This window comes from Petaurus breviceps, unplaced genomic scaffold (genome assembly GCF_028583685.1).
Source record: "Petaurus breviceps papuanus isolate PSGF00001 unplaced genomic scaffold, PetGlider_PUasm1.0 224, whole genome shotgun sequence".
Lineage (NCBI taxonomy): Eukaryota > Metazoa > Chordata > Mammalia > Diprotodontia > Petauridae > Petaurus > Petaurus breviceps.
The window spans coordinates 2255192-2270845 of NW_027185887.1; positions in this window are offsets into that span (position 1 = coordinate 2255192).

Here is a 15654-nt window from a genome sequence, read left to right on the forward strand (position 1 = left end):
GAAGGAAGGAAGGAAGGAAGGAAGGAAGGAAGGAAGGAAGGAAGGAAGGAAGGAAGGAAGGAAGGAAGGAAGGAAGGACATATTTATGACATTCCTACTACTGTACCAGGTGCTATGCAAAGCACTTTAAAAATATTCTCACATTTGAGCCTCATAACAATCCTTAAAGTTAAGAGCTATAATTATCCCCATTATAAAGCTTAGGAAAATGAGGCTTAAGTTAAGTGTCTTGACCAGGGTCACACAGGTAGTATGTGTATGAGGGTAAATTTGCTATAAGGTCTCCTGACTTCAGATCTACTGCTCTATGCACTGTGCCACCTAGCTTCCTAGGGAAACAAAAGAGAGGGAGAAGACAATGAGAGGTGGTACATAAAAAGAAAGAACATCTAAGTCAAACATTGCCTATATTTCACATTTCCCTCTCTCAACATTGATTCTTTCTCAATATTATGAATTTGCTTAGGGCCAACATAGGTAGCTATTTTAAATATTTTCCAATATTATAAATTCACAAAAGATATTCTTACCTGTGGAAGAAACTCATAGGATGAGAAGAAATTATATTTTCTACTTTTTTGTTTGTTTTCAAGAAAATATCTGTATTTCTTAGAAATAGAAAAGTAATGGACAAATCATTCCAACAAATTTCCTCAGTTTCTGAAAAGAGGTTTGGATTCTTGATAGCTGCTCCTTTTCTCCTGACATGTGTAGCGGCTACAGTCCAGAGATATTCTTAAGCCTGCTCATATTGCCTCGTTAGAGTCAATTGTTTAATTTTAAGGGTGAGCATTTATATCTCACTACAAAAGAGGACTTGATTTATTATTTTGTTCACTGTCTACACTTATGAAAATGATGGAGAAAATGTCAATAATGCAGATTAAACTGAAAGGTATGATCCGCTTATATCTGCCACCTCTCTCCCAGATATACAGTTGTTATATACATTTACCAGCACATCTCTGCTAGCAAAAACTGGATAGTTATTCCTGATACAATTGCAACCTGCTATTGGACTTTAAACACAAGTGGAGGAAGGGAAGCAGCAATAATAGAGTAAAGCAGAAGTGTCAGATATGTGGCCCACAACATTCCCCAGTACAACTCAAAGCAGATTAAAATCTAGTTCCTATCTTATTTCAATGCATTGAAGTATTAATAAAAGAAGAAATTATACAAACATATGTGGTTTTCTAAGTTGATATGCAGCCCATGGGGATACTTATATATGGTTTCGTGGCTCTGTTTCTATTTGACACCAGTAGGATAAAGGATGGAGCAGAGGATACTATGATGAGAAATTGGAGTTCTATTCCTGGCCCTGTCATTTACTCACTGCATGATCCTGGACAAATCACTTCAACTCTCTGCGTCTTCATTTCCTCCTGTGTAAAATGAGTGGGTTGGATTAGATCATCTCTTAGGTCCTTTTCAGCTCCAACATTCTATAATTCTCTCAACCATGTTTTCAAGCAGCATTATCAAATAAAAACTATAGCAACAAAAACAATCATTGTTAACACTGATATATTGTTTTAAGGTTTTTCAAGTGCTTTATATAGATTATCTAATTTAATTAAATGCCAGCTATGTGTAATATACCATGCTAGGTATTGGAGAAGATGCAAAGATAACCACAACATGGTCCTGGCACTTCAGGAAGCATCTGTGCAGTGGAATCCAAACACAAGGAAATTCAATGCAACCTCATAGAGGTGAAACTGACAAAAGAATGCACATTTAGGACATGAGTAGAAAAGAAATAGGGACCAAAATAACTGATGTTTCTGGAGGTGGGGAGAAGGAAAAAGAAGATTCAAGGGGGAGAACAGTCACTTCTGTTTCTTAGACCCTACGATGATTTATGTTTTATTGTAAACTTAAATGTCGAGAGTCAAATAGATTATATCAGAATAAAAAAAAACAAAGTGTTTAAAAAAATGAAAGCGATGGAGATAGTCTACAATGGCAGTTCTGAGAGAGTATATGTAATGGATGTTGTAAGAAGAACACTTCTTTTCTATAGAAATACTTCTCTCCTGACACAAAAAGAGAGAAGAAAAACAGTTTTTAGTAGCCTGTGTGACAAGACATAATGCCCTATCATGTCTATTAAGATCTAAGAGGTAATATGGAAACATTGGCATTTAATAGAAACAGATTCCAGGTCAGCTGGTATTTTAAAAATAGTTCTCTTCTTGTTTGAAAAAGAATGCAAGTTGGAGAGTAATACATCACCCTCACAGATCGGCTTAAAAATTTCTACCAGCCTGGAAAATTTCCACCACACTTACCAGAGGCAAAACATGTAGTATCTGAAGGCAATTAACATCAGGGCTATGGGTTTTATTTGGAAATATTAGAAGCATGAAGGTAGTCTCACTTACCTTAAACAGACCTCATTGTATGAGGACCCTCATTCTGCAGGCCTATGTCAATATGCATGCCTGGAATATATTATTATGCTATAATTGTGTCTATAGATATGTTTCTCACCTATGTATACCAGTAAATTACTCATAGTCTAACGCCACTGCCAGCCAGACACATTTTTACCTCTTCTAACATAGCAACATATCATAGGCTCAAGAGTTGTGTAAGTATAAATTACCTGGAACTTAGGAAGATATTGTCAGTAAGCCAACTCGATTTTCCCTTGTTACAAAGGACAGGACCAAGAGTGAAGGACAGGAGGAGGATAAATAAATGAAATACTACTTTGTTTGGCTTCTATTCACTTAATCACTGCCGAGAGTAGAATGAAGTTATTTGTGCACATTTTTCATCCTTCTTCTAGAGTATAAGCTATTGGAGGACAAGTTCTCTTTTTTTGTCTACTTTGTATTCTAGGACCTAGGACTATGCCTGGAACATAAGAGGTGCTTAATAAATGTTTGCTGAATTGAATCAAACTGAAACTAAAAGCATCCTTATTTGCTCTATACATTAATTTCAACCTCTTCCACCCAACCTTTCCTCATAATGTCTCAAAAAAGCAAAATTAACTGAACTGAATAGGGCCAGTCAAAGGTAAAATATACTAAATACGCACAGCCCTTCATTCTCCACCATCTTCTCTTAGATACTTCCTCTTTCAGTGAAACTCAGAGCATCCCTAGTTTGCCTGTCACCTTCTTGGTACTCACTCTCTCACCCCATCTCTGACTTACCTACCTCTCAGGTCAATGGACAGGACTTCTAGCCTCCATTATAGCTTTGCAGAATCCAACAGAGTACACATGGTCTCCTAATAATAGTTAACATTTTTGTAGTGATTTATTGTTTACAAATTTTACATATATTTTCTCAGATACAATAAATTTGCAAAACAGGACAATTTTTACCATCCCCATTTTAATGAGAGTCAGTGATTTTTAAGTTTAAGAAATAATCCCATGGTAGAGATGAAATACAAACACGAGTACTATGTTATTAGATTCAGTTTTGTCTCCTCAATCTCACAATCCCCTCCCTCCCTTAGAGAACGTATAGGAACAGTTCTAAAACTAAGTCTCACTTCCTTTCCTTTCCCCTTCATATCCCTTGTTGGAGATTCTAAGAGAGCTGAAATTTCTCAACACTGAAAAACAGAAGGGAAGAAGAATATATAGTAAGTAAAAAGTATGGGTAACCCACAATTTTGATAATTAGCACCTAACTAATTGAGCTCTGGCTGTACATCAAGTGGAATTTTGTAAGGCACTGCCTCTCTTCTCTCTCCTTCCCCTCAGCTTTGCTTCTCTATTTTAATGCTGTTTCTCATTAAAGCAAGTTTTAGTGTGAAAACAGAGCTTGCTTCTCTTTCTGTCTTGAAATGTTTATTGATATTTTAAAGGAATATTATACTTGGAATCTGTCCGAAGGTTTGTAAATATAGTAAAGTGTTTTACTATCATTTATCCATATTTATATCTTATCTGTCTGTCAAGTGTAGGCTGTAAGTATGCTAGTCAGTGACTATCTTATTTTATTTTGTTGTTATGCAATGTTTAGAGAATTGTCAGTACATATGATCTATTGTGTACATGGCAACATTTCTCATTTTATATTTAATTTTAAAATTTAATAATTTACAAAAAAAACAGAAGACATCATAATAGACTATATATACCTAGAGTCCAACAAAGTCTCAGATTATATATTGTGTGCAAGATAGAAAGATAGAGCACAGGTTGTACAGTAGTTATATAGATAAGAACTGAACACAAAGAGAAATGGTTAATGTGAGAACTTCAAACTTGAAGAGAGGTTTCTAGTAGATTGAACTAGTATCTGTCTGGTTCTATGCTGATCAACATTCCTTTTCATTTACTTTGTTGAAATAAAGAACATGAGGGCAGCTGGGTGGCACACTGAATAGAGTACCTGCCCTGGAGTCAGGAGGACCTGAGCTCAACTCTTAGTATTTACTAGCTGTGTGACCTTGGGCAAGTCACTTAACCTCAATTGCTTTGCCTTTTCGAAAGAAAGAAAGAAAGAAGGAAGGAAGGAAGGAAGGAAGGAAGGAAGGAAGGAAGGAAGGAAGGAAGGAAGGAAAGAGGGAAAGGAAAGAAAGAAAGAAGGAAAGAAAGAAAGGAAGGAAGGAAAAAAGAAAGAAAGAAAGGAAGAAAGAAAGAGAAAGAAAAAGTATGCCTTTAAAATTTGAATATGTTGCAGACTCTAAGAGATAAAGAATAAGGTGAAAATAAAGTTAAAACAATTCTTAACAGAGTAGAATAAATTTAATAGAATGAAAAAATAAATATAAAGCCTAACATGAGTTTAAAAAAAACTTCATAAGTACAAGATGCCTATACCATGAAATGTAACAAATATTAAGCAAGGTCCACTACTAGGTGATGGACACCTAGTAGACAAAGACAAAACCTCATCAGTTCTAGCACACAGGGAGCTGACATTTAGTTGGGTAGATTCAAAATTTACACAAAGACATATATATATTGGGTAAGTTTAGAAGAGCTATAGGAAGTGGTTCCTAAGATATGAGGCACCAGAGATGAGATTTAAAGGCAGCTCAGGATACTCAAAAAATTTATAGTCTGAGATGAATAAGAACGAGAACAGGTGAAGAGGTAGCAGATAGAAAGGATTTTTGCCTTAACAAATGGGACCTCTAAATTACAGACATAAGGGAAATGAGAGTTGGAAGTTTGCCTGCCATCATCTGGGGAAAGAACCAAGTCCCGCAGCCTCCAAGGTTCTCCAGTGACTAAGATAGATAATCAAAATGAGTGAAAAAGACATTGGGACTTAGGTGGACTACAAATTAAAATATGCATTGATAGAATGGAATGGCAGCAGAAACAAAACAATCAACAACAAAATTAACAATATCATAGTTTGAATAAAGGGAGAGGATTGTGCCCAGAATAAGAGAGGTGATACTTTCTTGTACTCTGCCATGGTTAGACCACATCTAGAGCACAATTCTGGGGGTCATATTTTAGGAAGCACATTGACCAGATGAAGTACATTAAAAAGAATATGACCAAGATAGTGAGGGGACTGAAATCATGCCAAATAAAGACAGAGGTATTGTATTACAAATGTTATAAATGAATACATACATACATATATACATATGTGCATGTATGTGGAGAAAGACAAAGACAGAGAGAGACAGAGAGAAGGCTTAAGGGAGAGAGGAGAAAGTTAACATTTTCAAGGAAAGATTTGCCATGAGACAAAGGGATTAGACTTGCTCTGGTTTGGCCCAGAAGGTTGGATATAAGAAGGAAGTTTGTAAATTGGACAGAGGCAAAGATACTTCCTTAGGTTAAAAAAAAACTTCTTAATAATTACAGTTTAGCTAAAGTTGAATATAATACTATGGAACTACCATGTTTCCCCGATAATAAGACACTGTCTTATTATTTTTTTTTTTGAAAGAAAAACACCAGAGGGCTTATTTTCAGGGGAGGGCTTATGTTGTCCTGCCTCAGCTCTCCTCTGCGGCACTGCTCTCAATGGCACCAGCAAGCAAATCACTGGGGAAGAACAGGATGATGCGCTCACTGCTGCAGCTCTGATTGGATGCAGCTCGGGGCGCAGTGTGCGTTTCACCCGGGAGGGGGGGCGGTGCATACAGAGGGTACCGTAATGTAGCGTGTAGCGTAGGGGATCACCTTCACTACAGTAGCAATCTCAATAGGGCTTATTTTTGGAGGAGGGCTTATTTTAGAGGAATCTTACACAGTAAGGGGAGAGCTTATTTTTGGGATAGGTCTTATTATCGGGGAAACACAGTAATTGGGCTTTTCCTCCCCTCCCCCGCCCAGGTCTCCAAAAAAGGGTTGAATGACCCCTTTGGGTATATTGGAGAGAGGATTCTTGATCATGTTTAATTCAAAATAGGTGGCTTTTGAGATCTTTCCTGACTATCAAAGTCTGTCACCTCTAATGTCTAAGAGCTTTAAGACTCAGCTCCTATCCTACTTTTTGCAAGAGGTCTTTCCTGGTCCTCTCTCCCCCCAGTATTTATCTTGTATGTACATATTTGTTTGCATGTTATCTCCACCATTAGAATGTGTGCCCCTTGAGGGCAGGGACTGTTTTTGTCTTTCTTAGAACAATGCCTAGTCCATAGTATGCCCTTAGTAAATGCATGTTGACCTCTGAACTTCCAGATTGACACTTTTCTTCTAAACTCTATCTTCTCATCTCTGCAAATTTTAAAGTAGCAAACCTACTTCAGAGACATAGTGATGCTGGTATTAATTCAGCCTTTCATTTGAGACAGTCAGTCCGAATCTAATAATGCTAAGTATGCAAGGAACCAATCCTGGATGGTCATGCCTGTCTTGTAAGAAGAGAAGTTAGAGAACATCAGTTCTCCTTGCTTCATTGATGCTTGTGCTCTTCAGAAACTAGCAAATAAGTTGACATTTGTTGATTCATTAAAATATGAAATCCAAATCAATCTTAATGACTTTCAAGAAAGTCATAGTTCTCAAAATATGAAGCATGACATATTCATCTTTTACTTCATTATCAACAACCTCATTCAGATTTAACCTGTCACCCAGGGTGGCAATGCTACACATCCCAAATCCTAATATTTCTAGACATCTGCATGGTTTATTGAGTAATTTTCTTTTTAACTCAAATACCTTGGTATGACATATGTTCAGTCATTGCCTACAGGTTTATATATGTATGCCACAGTTGTTCTCCAGGAAAGAAAGCATGTAAACACTTTGCTGTATTTACAAACCCTTGGAGAGATTCCAAGTATAATATTCCTTTAAAATAAAAAAAATAAAATAAACCTCTCAAAGAGAAGTAAGCATTGTTTGCATGCTACACCTTGCTTTAATAAGAAATATTAAAATAAAGAAAGGAAACTGAGGGTGAGGGGGCAGGGGACTTAGAAGGAAATCCTCAAGACATAAAGCTAGAGTTCAATTAGTTAAGGTACTTTATCAAGATAGAAGCCATACAGCAGAGTCAAAGGAGTAAAGATTAAGTCACAGAGCTTAAGTGTGAATCCTAGTTCATCCACTTCTAGCTGTGTAACCTGAGATAAGAAACCTAAGCATTCAGATTCTCAGCTTCCTCATGTATAAAGTGAGTAGATTGGACTAGATAATCTCTAAGGTCCCATCCAGTCATGACATTTTGTCATAGAGTTGTTCTCTAGACTATTAGGCTGATTTGGAATTCAACGTGACATGGATATCATCATCTGTCTTTCTGAATGACATTCTGGTTTCTCCATTGGCTTTCTATTTTTTCAACCCATGGCTGTTGTGTTGCCCATGTATCAGAATTTGGTGACAGTTTCCAGTGATGTATTGATGGCTTCTTGAACTACTTTATCAGCATCACCTATGAGTCACACTCAATATTAAATGGCAAGGCAGGCTCACCAATAATGAAGTCCTAGACTTCTGCCAAACCACCAGTATAGGGCAGATGCTTGTTGCAAACATATGTGTGAAGGATGGGCGACAGCTCACATTAAAACCCAACTTCAAATCATTTACCATAGCCGTGGGATGCTATGGAACAATAGCAGAAGAAATAGAGAGAAAGCATGTCATTTTTTTTTCTAAGCATAGGTGTCAAATAGTCTGTGGAAAACAAACACAATAGTAGCCTTATGTAGATATGGTAGCTAGAGTAACAAAAGGCTGCAGGTGCCAGGATCTATGTAGTTTTATTCACACAGATGAGAAATAAATACTACTGCTCACAGTAGTCTTACCTTCTAATATACAGGAATACATATGTGGCTTTAAAATCAGAGTGAAATTTTAAGGGGACACCAAATGAGTCTAAGGAGCAGAAATGGGAATCATTGCTTTAAGGAATTTCTCTTATTATTCAGACAAGGGTTGGGTAAAGAAGAAACAAGGGGACAGCTTATAATCATTTAATATGAATACCATATACAGATCCCTGCAAGGACAGGAATTTTGAAGAAAGGACTCATAATAGCTGACAACAGTCTATTTTAATGGACTCCCATATGTTAAATAAAATTGCTTTATTTTTTTTCACAAATTTTTAAAAGATAATTACAGCAGTTTTCATTAATAAGCTCAAACACATTTTATTGCAGTGAACTTATCTTACTATGCTATCTCATTGAAGGAATAGGAAAATATCACAATTTACTGCAATAAGGTAATTATTATAATAAGATAAATGTTAACTTTTTAATGAAAACCACTGTATTTGAGTAATTACCCTTCTGAGGAGAACACCATATATGATTTCTTTGCAATTATTAAGATTAATTCACTTTTTTAGCTAGAACAGACCAAAATACCAAGCCAAATGATCATTCTTATAAGAACATTTCTGAATGTCCTGGAAATTTAAGAGAAAAAAAAGCAGCATATTTAAAACATACTTCAGATCCTATTTTATTAAGTCGCAGGCTATTGAGTTCCTAGTCTCAGTTTAATACAAATAAAAGCAACCAAACTGCCTAGGAAAAATAGAGATGTGATTAAAAATAAGAATGTCTGTCCACTGACCATCAACTACAGTGTAGCAAAAGTGATGATTTAATTATAACTTTCTTTGTTCTAAAATCCACTAGCTTGCTATAAATAGCAAGTTATATTAGCATCCCCAATGCATAAATAGATGTGTAATAGCACTATACCTTCAACATTTCTCTGAGTTCTGAACGCCTCCAGAATTCTATTTAAAGAATATTGTAGATATATCAGCAGAATGTGAAAAGCAGCACAGTAATGAAACAGCAAAACAGAGCCGAAGTAGTACCTGGAGAGCATAATAACTTTCACCTCAAGAAAGTTCAGATTTGCATGTTTACATTACCACGCCCATCTCCTAATCTCAGGCCTGAGGGGTGTCCCTAATAAAAAAATAAAAAAATAAACCTGTCTCTTCCTACTTCCCCCAGCCCCTTCCTCACCGTGCAGACACTTTACTCATGCTTTTAGCCAGGAGAGGGAGCTTGAAGGAAAAATTTTTTTTTTCAAGTGATTTGTGACACCAACATTCTGCTCTGGAGATTTGAGTGCCTCTCTATGGTTCAGAGACTGCTAGCTAAGTTGTGAGGGAGTCCGGGGGACCTAGACCCATGGGAAATCCCAGGAACCCTTGCCTGATTCGAGCCCAGAGCTCCTGGTCTCCCACAAACAGGATTCTGCAAGGAATATGTAAGCTGTTTGCTAACATGTTAACATGTGAGCTGTTTGCCCAACTCTGACTTGGCACCGGCTTTCCCCATTTGTTAGAACTGCAGCTCAAGAAAATGCAAGGGTGAAACGATTTATAAACTATAAATGACTATGCTCTCCTGAGCTCTTTCATATTGCAAAAAGAGCAAGAAAAGCAGCTCATCTTTTATCTTGCGAGTCTGTTCAGATTTTCACGGCTCTCTGCCAATTAGAATTTAACAATGCCATCAATTATCTTAATCTATTAACAAGGTAAATTTTTGTCCTCTTCTTTTCTCATTGGCTTCCTGACAGGATTATAGTTTCAGTTCTCAATTGAAGCAAGATAGACCCTTCCCAGCTTGGAGAGCTAAGTTATTTCTTGAGCACAATTGAATAAAAATAAGGAGGTGAGATTAGCAGAGTAGTTCTCCAGTATAGCAAGATTTTTATTTTCCTCATGACCTTTTACGTAATCTGAGAGTGAAGCCAATGACAGATAATGAGAAGGAAATAGACCTTGGATCTACACTTTACTTGAATACACCTGTAGAAATTCTCTTATCACCTAAGGTTAAAGGAGCATACATCTTGAGCTAGCTAGACCTCAGGGGCCTTCTATTCAAACTCCCTTATTTTACACATGAGGAAACCGAGACCAAGATAGGTTAAGTGACATGCCCATGGTCACAGAGCTAGTAAATGGCAAATATAGGAATTAAACCTAGTCCTCTGTCTCCAAAATCACTATCAATCAGTGTATTTGGGGGGCTGCCTCTGAACCTAAAGTACCGATTTCAAAGGAGTTCTTGATTTGGCCATATATGACTATCTGTTGAGATTTTCCTTTCTCTGTGAATACAACCATTATCAGAAATAATGATAATGACCATGTTAACCCTTAGATCTCAATTTACCTTTGGATTTAAAATGTATATTAAATATTAACTCATTATTTATTCAAAAGCAATACTTTTTTTTAAAGAGTCAGCTGAGGGGTGGCCAGGTAGCACAGCAAGTAAGAGCACTGGCCCCAGTGTTGGGATAACCTGGGGATCGAATCCAGGCTCAGACACTTAGCACCCACCCAGAAACACCTGGCCATGTAACCTTAAGCAAGTTACTTAATCCCAATTGCTTTAAAAAAAAAAAGAGTCAGCTAAGTGATCTAACGAATATAGGGATAGACCAGTAATTAAGATGCTTATTAACTGTGTGACCCTGCTATATGTACTTAACCTATGTGATTCAGTATTGTCATCTGCAAAATAGGAATAATAATAGCACTCACGTCCCAGGGTTGTAAGGAAAACAAGAGATAATATTTGTAAAGCAATTTGAAAACCTTAAATTGCAATATAAATGCTTTATTGTTAGTAACTTCTTATAATGTCTCTTTAAATGTTCAACGTGAGTTGTATATTAATACAAATAATTCTGCACTTTCAAAATTTGGGTATAGAATTGTTTCTTTGTCACAGTTAGGGAGTGTTCCACTGGCATTTGACTGGATTAAACAAAGCCCTAGAAAACTCAGTGCAGGGGACACTACTTCACTGACTGTGGGAAATGGTCTCAGTGACCCTCTGGTTCTCTTTATTCACTAAATCTTCTAATTTTATGATTAATTCTAGGAAAAAAATAAATGAAGAGCTAATGCTTCCATTAACTTGTTAAAAAACTCCATTTCATTTATCACAGGGGTAAAAAAGGGAAGCCCTCTCATATTTGACTGTAATGTGTACATTTTCTAACATTACATGCAAAGCATCTATTGGGAAATAATTCTCTACTTGACATTAAAGCCTGTTAGACCTCACATGCTTAGGAGGGTCAAGGCAGGTCAATTATTGGTCATTTCTGAGAACTACCCTCTCATGTGCTGCTGGAAGTGTCACTAGAGATTTACTCTGATCATATAGAGCCAATATCCAGGCACAGAGAAGCTCTGTCTTTTGGATAAAGCATAAAAATAAAGTGCCAAGCATTTAGGGAGATGAAAGATCTCACAGCAGTTTGAGTTGATCCCACTGTCCTAGAGAAATTTCAGTCTTGGAAAGGGCTTTTTGGCCTAGGTCTTAGGCGTTTTAATCGGATAGTATTATCAACATTGGTTTTATTTGTACAATTCTCTTCAATATATCTGGCTTATTACCTAGCTGTTCCATTGTTCCATAAGTTCACCCATTTAAGGGTGAAAATGTTTATTTATATACACATGCATATTTTCCCTTATCCATTCCTGTGAGTTCAGTGATAAAGACAGCTGCAGAATATATTCTTGAGGAGTTTCAGGGGACACTGAGAAGGAAGGAGATTTTTCCTGGGTCACACAGGCAGTAAGTTTTAGAGGTGGAATGTGAACCTAGATCTTCCTTAGCTCTATATCCAATGGGTGTCTATGTCTGTCTCTGTCTTTTTCATTCTTTCTTTGTATACATGCAATACACACATATATATATGTATATACATATTTTCCATATGCTATATGTGTTGTTTTCAATGGCTGTATAAAAAGTTTAACAAAAGTTCTCCATTTTGTGATGTTTATAGAAGTAAAAAAAAAATATAAAATTACTCATCTTTTAATCACATAGACATATATTTTCCTTTCAGTAGGCTAATTGCAACATCATAGAAATAGGAAGGTACTTAGAGATGGCCATACCCTATCACATTTAAGATGAAGAAAATAAGTTAGTGGCAAGGCTAAATCCAGGATTTCTATTTCTCATTTTTTTTCCTAGCAGAATCTTCATTTTTCCTTGGACATGTAAAAATAATATCAGAAGATATTAGAGTTTCCTTAAAAGATTATAGGGAATCAGCTAAGAAAACAATTTTTAAAATCAGTAATGTTAAGTACAAAATAAAAAAAATCTTCAAAAAAATCTTCAAAAAATCAATTACAGAATTTCTGTAAAGCAATAACAAAATCCAGAAGGAAATAAAAGAAAGGAAATCCCATTCAAAATAATCACAAGATGCATAAAATGTCTGGCATTAATCTACCAACACACGCAATACTTGTTTAGCTAAGACAGAAAAATGTTCCTTATTTGAAGAATGAATTAAAAAACACTTATTAAGTTTTATGTTCTAAGCATGGAAATAAAAATGGAAAAGTTAAATAGTTTCTTCTCAAATATCTCATTGAAAGAGACAAAACACAAAAAGAACAGCTTAATCAGTATTTTTGACTAGGCCATGCCAATATAATAAAAATGACAATATTATCAAAATCAATCTGTAAGTTCAGTGCAATACCAATAAAATACCAAAGATACACTTTATAGAGATAGAAAACATAGCAATAAATGTATTTGTAGGAAGAAAAATATATAGGATATCAGGGGAAATAGAAAAAAATGAAGATAAAAGAGTGATAGATCACAAACTATATTAGAGAGCAGTAATTATCAAACTTATTTAATACAGGTTTAAAAAATAAAAAAGTATATAAGTAAAATATACTAGAAAAAAATAAAAATTATTGAACACATAAACCCCTAAACATGAATTATCTAGGAAAGAATTACTGATTTGATAAGAATTGCTAAAAGAAACTTGAAAGTATTTTGAAGAAATTAGGTTTAGATCATCTTATACTATATACTTCAATAGACTACAGATGGATGTGTGACCTATATATTAAAATTTTAATGCCATTAAAAACTTAGAAAAAAAACAGATCAGGTACCTTTAATAGCTATGTGGAAGGATGCATTCCCAATCAAACAAGGAATGGAGGACATTACATAAGATAAAACATAAAATTGTGATTGTGTAAAAATACATATATATGTGTGTGTGTGTGTGTGTGTGTGTATTTGCATAAAAAGTGATTTGAATAAGATAAGGAAGTGGTCATTTGATGAAAAAAATATTTGCATAAAATGTTGCTGATAAGGATCAAATACCTAAATTTATACATGGTTAGCAGAAATATGTAAATGTTCATGTGTTCAAATGATATGAAGATATGGTTACATGAGCAAATTTTGCAAATTACTAATAATAAAAGAAATGTAACTCAAAACAGCTCTCAGATTTGACTGCACACCCAACAAATTGGCAAAGATGACAAAGGATGGGAATAGTTGATATTGGAGAGGTTGAGAATGATTGCCATATTAAATCACTTTTGTTGGAAAAATGAATTGTTCCAAACCATTTTGTAAAGCAAACTTGGAATTATGAAAAGAAAGTAAATGCAGTAAAATCTTTATCCTCATTGACCTTTAGAGTCAACTTCTAGGCATATACCCAATGCAAAAAAAAAAAAAAAAAACTGGAGGTGAAATAGATGCTAATTATTTAGGGAAGGGCTACACAAATTCTGGCACATGAACTAATGCAAAATGAAGTAAGCCAAAAGTGGAAACCTATATATACAATAACTACAAAAGAAAGAGGGAAACAATAACAAGATTAATGAAGTTAAATATGATGAAATTGGAATGTTCAAGCTTAAGCTTGAACCACAAAGCTATAACAAGGCACTCCTTCCCTTTTTTGTAGAGGAGGGGAAATATTGGTGGGGTGTGGAACACTGCAGATGATATCAGACTTTTTTTGATGTGTTGGTGAGCTTTGCTGAACTGTAATTTCTCCCCCTTTTTTATATTCTTTGTTATATATGATAATTGTCCTTGAAGGGCAGGAGGGAAAGATACATTGAGAAATATAAATGATGTAAAATTTTTTAAATATATCAAAATGTATTTTTTAAAATGATATGAAGAGCATTAAAGTTCAGAATGAGTCTTGTGATGAATGCTAAAATATTTTTTTTTAAATGAAGCTTTAGATTATGATAGGGGAAAAAAAAGGAGGATCCAAGAATGATAAAATCACTAAGTTTTGATGTCATAATAGTAATGGATAATAATAAGAAGCCAGAACTAGTCAATACTTATTTTTCTTCTATTTTCTCTGACAAAAAGAATATGTGAGAAAAAGAAAAGGGAAAATGAAATAAAATTATTAAAATGGAGTTGAAACCGAAGATAAATGAGACAAGAGAGCAGCTTGCCCTCAATGAGTGTTAAGTCACCAGCCCCAGAAAAGTATCACTCAAGCTACAAGGGGAAAAAAATGATAGCAGATAGCAATATTGTTCTACTGTTGGTGATCTTTAAAAGATATTAGAAAAAAGGAATCGGCAAAATTAGGAAAGTCAAATACTGTCCAAATTTTTTTTAAGTGGGGGAGGATATTTAGGTCTGTGAGCCAAAACCTTAATTTTTATTCCTGATAAAATTCTAGAATTCACATTAAGGTAGAGAGGTTGAACAATGGGTAGAGTGCTGGACCTGTAGTCAGAAAGACCTGAGTTCAAATTTGGCCTCAGACATTTCTTAGCTATGTGACTCTGGGCAAGTCACTTAGCCTCTGTTTGCCTCAGTTTCCTCATCTATAGAATGGGAATAATAATACTACCTACCTCCCAGAGTTGTAAAGATCAAATGAAATAATAATTGTAAAGAACTTAGCACAATGCTATGTAAATATTAACTGTCATCATCACCATCTTGATCATTATTATTAAAGAATTATTTATTAGTATGTATGTAAGGGTGAGTTCCACTGATTCATTTAATAGTCATACCTTCGCACTTGAATAAAGTGATAAGATACCCAAAAAAATCTCAAGGACAGATTTTAGAGAAATTGCAAAAAGTACTTGTAATTGGGATGATTTCACATAGGAATCAGTTTGGATAGACCAAGGAAACTTAGTAACAACCTGAGGGTTAGAGAAGTTGGAGTAAGTATAATGTTGGAGAAATATTGTTGAGTAATATTTGTTGCCTTGCAACAGAAAATAACTTTCTGACTTCAAAGGGTCCAAGGCATGTTGGATTTCCCATCTTCCTATTGATGCCCCAACAGCATCCCCAAATCAATTGGTGGCAGTGTCTCCATCGGGAGCTAAGAATACACTAGATATAAATAAGCAAAAATGCCTAATCCTTGTCTAAGGGGAACTTGAAAGGGAAGAAAAGAACTT